This window comes from Oreochromis niloticus, unplaced genomic scaffold (genome assembly GCF_001858045.2).
Source record: "Oreochromis niloticus isolate F11D_XX unplaced genomic scaffold, O_niloticus_UMD_NMBU tig00007544_pilon, whole genome shotgun sequence".
Lineage (NCBI taxonomy): Eukaryota > Metazoa > Chordata > Actinopteri > Cichliformes > Cichlidae > Oreochromis > Oreochromis niloticus.
Window position 1 is genome coordinate 3,558 of NW_020328637.1, and position 6,273 is coordinate 9,830.

At 43.9% G+C, this 6,273-nt stretch overlaps 1 long non-coding RNA gene across 1 annotated transcript; it reads right to left on the reverse strand.

Moving 5' to 3' along the window:
• Nucleotides 1-564: 564 nt before the first annotated feature.
• Nucleotides 565-3,378, reverse strand: LOC109198533 (uncharacterized). Its single transcript, XR_002059293.2, has 3 exons — nucleotides 3,319-3,378; nucleotides 2,670-2,786; nucleotides 565-620 (listed from the first exon to the last, which is right to left on the reverse strand). It is a non-coding gene; the product is annotated as an uncharacterized LOC109198533 (long non-coding RNA).
• Between the last annotated feature and the right edge of the window lie 2,895 nt (nucleotides 3,379-6,273).

Genomic DNA, 6,273 nt, shown 5'->3' on the forward strand with positions numbered 1-6,273 from the left:
CACTGTGGGCGTAAAAGTCCACTGCTGAAGGAGCTGCTCAGTGCTCGTACAGTCTCATGCAGGGGGTGGGAGGTGTTGTCCATGATGGATGTTAGCTTAGACAACATCCTCTCCTCCCCAACCTGCTCGATGGACTTCAGCGGACAGTCCAGGACAGAGCTGGCCCTCCTGACCAGCTTGTTGAGTTTCCCCCTGTCCCTCTCTGCCATTCCACCACTCCAGCAGACCACAGCACAGAAAATAGCAGACGCCACCACAGTGTCATAAAATGTCCTTAGGAGCATCCTGTTCACCCCAAAGGATCTCAGCCGCCGTAGCAGGTGGAGACGACTTGGACCCAGTAGAGTGGTTGAAGGAAAAGGAAAACGGGGACAGGTGAGGTGCATTTCATGTCCCCGGTGCTATGGGGGGTTGCAGAGAGGTGTGACGAGCTCTGGTGGATGGGGGAGGGAAGTGCTACTGAATCAAACCTGTTAAACAACTGGTTCAGTCTGTTAGCCAGAACCTGGTCTCCAGACTCTGGACCCCCTCCGCTCACAGTGCTCCGTCCAGTGATGGTGTTCAGTCCTCTCCACACACCTCTGGTGTTGCTCTGCTGGAGCTGCTCCTCCACCTTCCTCCTAAAAGGAAGCATTACATTTAGAAAATAAAATACTTATTTTATATTTGTTTGTATTTTTTGTAAGATAATACGCTATATACACGGAGTTTATCTGGACGTAGTGTTTTCAGTGTCATCCAAGTGACTCTAGAGGATGAAAACCTGTTGGAGTGTGTGCTAATGTCTATAGCAGGGGTGTCCAAACTACGGCCCGCGGCCCATTTTTAATTGGCCCGCAAGAAATTTTATAAATAGAATAGAATATGGCCCGCACTTCAACTTTTGCTTGAGTGTATTGCACTTCTTAGTTTTAACACCAGGGGAAGCTACTGTTGATCAAGGCAGTTGCTCCACCAAAAAGGACAATAAGGTAGAAAGTGAGTGCAGAAAATTTCAGACACGGTGGGAGAGTGAATATTTCTTCAAAGAATTCAAGGGGAAGTGTCTGTTTTATCTGCACTGAAACTGTGGCAGTTATGAAAGAGTATAATGTACGACGTCATTATGAAACCAAACATCAGGTCTATGCATCCTACACTGGTGCTGAGCGAGAGCAGAAAGTAAAGTAAATAGTAGCTGTCCTGCAGGGTCAGCAACAGTATTTTTTTGTGCTCAAAAAGTCCAGGAAAAGGCTCCAATAGCAGCTATGAGGTGGCCCAACTCATCGCAAGACGTGGAGTTACAGAGGAGCTGCTCGATCTTAAGAGTCTAAAAGGCACAACAACGGGTATGGATACTTTTGAAGCTGTGTCAGACTCAACTGACAAAATGGGACTTAAATGGGACAAGCTGTGTGCAGATACAACAGACGGGGCTCCAGCTATGGCAGGTGCACACAAAGGAATGGCGTCTATGATGTGCGCTGAGGTGAAAGAGGCTGGAGGTGAGGCTGTTAAAATGCACCGTACTGTTCACCAAGAAGCCCTTTGTGCCAAGACAGTCAATCTTGGAGATGTAATGAACACTATTGTAAAAAGTGTCAACATAATTCGAGCAAGAGGACTGTAGCACAGAGAATTTCAGGCTTTCCTTTCTGAAGTGGATGCTGAATATGGGGATCTACTCTACCACTCGGAGGCGCGCTGGCTAAGCCGCGGCGCCGTGCTGAAGCGTCTTTACTCCCTGAGATCAGAAATTGACCATTTTTGAAAGAGAAGGACCGACCTCTTCATGAGCTGAATGACCCTCTATGGTTGGCAGACCTTGCATTTTTAGTTGATCTTGCTGATCATTTAACCACCCTGAACAAGAGCCTACGAGGGAAAGAGCAGCTTGTACCACAACTTTATGCGCACATGAAAGCATTTTGTGTGAAGGTCAATCTCTTTAAGACACAACTGCACAACTTCAACGTTGTGCAGTTCCCCACACTGTCCAAGATCAGAACTGCTTATCCACAGGCCAACCTTTCTGCTAAAAAAGGGAAATATGTGTCTGTGATTACATGTCTCGAAACAGAATTCAGACAGCGCTTCCAGGATTTTTCTGACAGTTCTACAGGAACTTGGAAAAGGAAAAGTTTCCTCTGATGAGACGCCATGTGAAAAAAATGATCAGTCTATTTGGCTCAGATTTGCTCCATGATCAAACGACATTTGTCCGGATTTTTGGCACAAGTGGCGTCGGATCAGTACCGCAGCTGGATGGCCCGATTTACATACCCAGCGCAGCTGATACTCACCAGAAATCTACACTATTGGACAGACGAGCCAAAAGATCAGATCACCTTCTTTGAATAAAGCTGTGGTGATAATGGGGAGGAAGAAACAAACACCAGCACGAGCTGGTCTTTGCCAACAGCTATCTCTGCCAGAACAGAGACCAAAGAAAATACACTGACACCTCTGATCTGCTCGAAAAGCTTAGATTCATTTTAAAAAATTAAATGAAAACATCAATATACTGGCAACTGTACAAGGTGGGGGGGAAAGCCATCGTAAAAACATTCATGCTTAGACAAACATTTAAAAGCAAATGATGGTTTCATAGGTTATCACTAGGCTTTATGTAGCCTGAGGCTTGGTGTCAGAAGGTGTGGATGTACAAGAACAATGACAGAGGTACATACTGTCTCCCAGGCCTGTCACCTTGACCTTGCTAAGGTCCAGCATGGCTGCCACGCTGCCACTGAAAGGGCTCTTGGGAATGTGATCTCCACCGTAGGTCACGCAACTCCCAGGGGACCCTGTCACGGGAAAGGGAAGCGATCCACATTCTCCCATTTAATATGATGCATAACAGCCAGAAGAACGCTTCCTTGTCTTATAAGAACCCACATAATACAAAGTAACTACAAAGTAACTACAATCCACGCCCGCATGTGTGAGCATTTCTTCTCTCGCCTGTTGCACAGGTGTATATTTAACAGTGTGTGTTGGTGTGGTTGCTGATGATTTCAAAGTCATTCACAGCCTGCTGCTACTACTGCTTTGACTGGTACGCAGTTCAAATGACAGCTCAAAAGGACCTGTTTACATTCGCGTACCAACTACAACCCTGTTTATTCATGTTTATTCTTGTTTTTAAATCCTTGCCATTGTGATTTGAATTTTGATCTTGTCAATTTCGTCAAACATTTTCATAAAAGTGTTATGAAGAGTTGTTCCATGTAGTATGACGGAAAACATTCAGACCGTATTATAGACCAATAAACTAAATAAACGGACTGTTTTTTGTTAGCACTCTCTGACTTTGTGAGGCAGTACAGGTATTCTTACCACTGCGGCTGAGTCCTGGTCCCTCTGCCTTGAGAAGGATCCACTTTGACCCTGAAGGATGTCATTGGAATAGCCTAAACGCAAACAGCCTTTGTCCTGATGGCAGAGGACAAAGGCTGTGTTAGCATGTTACCTTTGCAGGTAATGCTCTACAGTCATTTTTAGCCTCAAACAGCAGGTGGGTTAAATAAGTTTCCCTGTAATATCGGTTGTTTGGAATATTTCTTTGACATGAGCATATGTTTGCGCTCTTTACTCTCACACACACAGTTTTATGGAGCTTTACCTTGACCAGACTCTGAGCAGTCAACAGTGAAGTATGTTGGCTGGAAGGCTTGGAGGCCCGTATTTGCCACTCCAGGGTCAGAGACCTTCACCTTGTTTGGATGACAGCCTGCTCCGATATTCATCTGTGGGCACAAACACCAAAACTCAAGAGACTTTTCAGTGAGAAGAAAAGGCAAACCCTGCATGCAAGAGTGAAAGTGAGTGCATACTCACCCTGAATGGACTCTCAGTCTCCCCAGGAGACCATCACAGTGTGCTTCACAGGCTTACGTGGGGTGTAGGTGCAGGTGTATGTGCTGTTGCCATTATCCTTAACCTGGACATCCACAGAATTGACTTCACCATCCTGTGCAGAAGACAAGGGATTAGTTCAATCAGATTTAACACACCGTAGTTTTCGGACCATAAGGCGCACTGTTGATGAACAGGTCTGGTTTTATACATGAGGCGTACTGGATTATAAAACGCATTAAGCGAAACAAAACAGTCAGATAAGTCAAACTTTACTCAACTCTTTCTTCTAGCTTCCTCTATTTCCGTACCATTGATTCATTAATGTTGAAATCTCTCGCAGCTGCTCTATTCTCATGTTCTACTGCGTGACTGACAGCCTTGAGTTTGAAATCCGCTTCGTAAGCATGTCTCTTAACAGGTGCCATTTTGGGGTCCTTATCCACACACAATACAGTAATATTATGTTGAAGCGCAGCGCGTATCACTCCGCGAGGCTGCTGACTACGTAACCATGATGCTCCGACAATCCATCAAGCGGTGCGACTTCGTAGCTTACCAAAGTCGTACTAAAACATTTTTTGACAGATTTTTGAGCGCCGTGTATTACATAAAATCGGTTCAAGGTCAGTAAGCACAACCAGAATTCATACATAAGGCGCACAATTAAAGGATTTTAAGTGCGACTCATACTCTGAAAAATACGGTACATGCAATATATTTAACATATTTGTGGTCATATACAAAGCCAGATATACCTGGGCTATAATTTTCAGAGGAGCTTTTCCTCCTTGCTTGGCATCAACTGTGAATTCAGTGGGTTTTCCAACAGCCAGACCACTGCTCTGAAGGCCTGGACCGTACGCCTTAACCTAGAGAAAACAATTTTAAACAAACAATTAAAAAAGGAACAAGTCAAAGATCTACTACAGCCAAAGAAGATCATTTACAGACTTAGCGCTGTGAAAAAATATTTGCCTCCTTTCTGATTTCGTATCTTATTCCATATTTGTCACACTTACACGTTTCAGATCAATACATTTATAATATTAGACAAGAATGTGTAATATTAAACGGCAGTTTTCAAGGGGAAAAAGCTATCCAAACATACTTGGTCCTATATGAAAAAGTAATTGCACCTAAAACCCGATACCTTGTGTGTCACCTCTGACACCAAGAACTGCAGCAAGCGTTTGGTGCTAGAGGTCACATTTTGAGTTTGTAAAGATATTTAAGGTAGACACACGTAGTTAGCGGCAGGTGTGTTGTTGATCGAGAGGGCTTAGCCTCTACAGGAGAGCTTTCAGCCATGAAAAGTGTGTCCATCACAAGCCCACCACCATGATCTAAGGTCTTGAGGCAACAATCATGAAAACTAATCTTAACTGAGAGTGTTGGATGTCCTCATTGTTGCAGAGCACATGGACAGCATACTCACCTGGTTCTGTGGGCCAGCAGCACATGTCACACCATCCATCACCCTTGTCATCACATTCAATCTTGGTCTGAGAGAAACCTGAAGAGAAATAGAGCAACTTCAGAGAAGAAACTGAAGCTGATCAGCACATGCTTCCGATCGCTCGTATTTAAACTGCTATAATAACTTGTTGGTCTATAATATGTGAAAACATATATCAAATGTATCCTTCATGGATGAAATCAAGTCATCTTGAGCCACAAACAACATTCCTATAACAAGGTCGAAGCTGCAATGAGTTTTTGGTAGTGACTTTTATATATGCTTTATTTATCTAGTTCCAACAATGGGTTGACGTTAAAAAAAAGTGTTTGTTAGTTTTTTAAAAAGCGTAATCTGTGCAAGAGGACAGCAGATGTTGCAAGAAATCTAAGAATAGTTGTTTAAAGTTATTTGAAGTGGACAAAGAGGATAAGGCGTTTGTAAACCCTGTTGAGGGAAGTCTATCTAGCAAGATATGTAAAGATATTGGAGATTAAAAAACCCCATAGGGAAACATAGGAAATAATTATTTGTCAGGCAATGACTTGTTGGCAGAAGAAGAGTGGTCCTTGGTAGCCATGACAAGAAGGAGGTCCCATAAATCAGGCTGGGCTGTTTGTTGCTGGCAGGTAAAAGAAAAAACAGAGAAAAATCAAAATCAGGGGAAGTCCAGGCTGAACAAGGTTCATCCCTCGGAATTTTCACTCCAAGATCCCCTGCCTGGACCTCCCCTAGCAGATAAACATAGAGAGGCAGGTGAGCCGAGGGCTCGAACCTGAGCCTCTATGTTATGAACCTGCTAGCCCACCACATAGCAGAACGTGGAATATCCTTGTATTTAAAGAGCGCAAGGTGCACATCGGGCACCCAGCCTTTCGCAGGAGACCACACATTTTTACACTCAAATACTCACATTTCACACACTCACACCTGCTTTTTTTCCCTGCCCACCTTTTTCTCCACTTATTTATCAACAA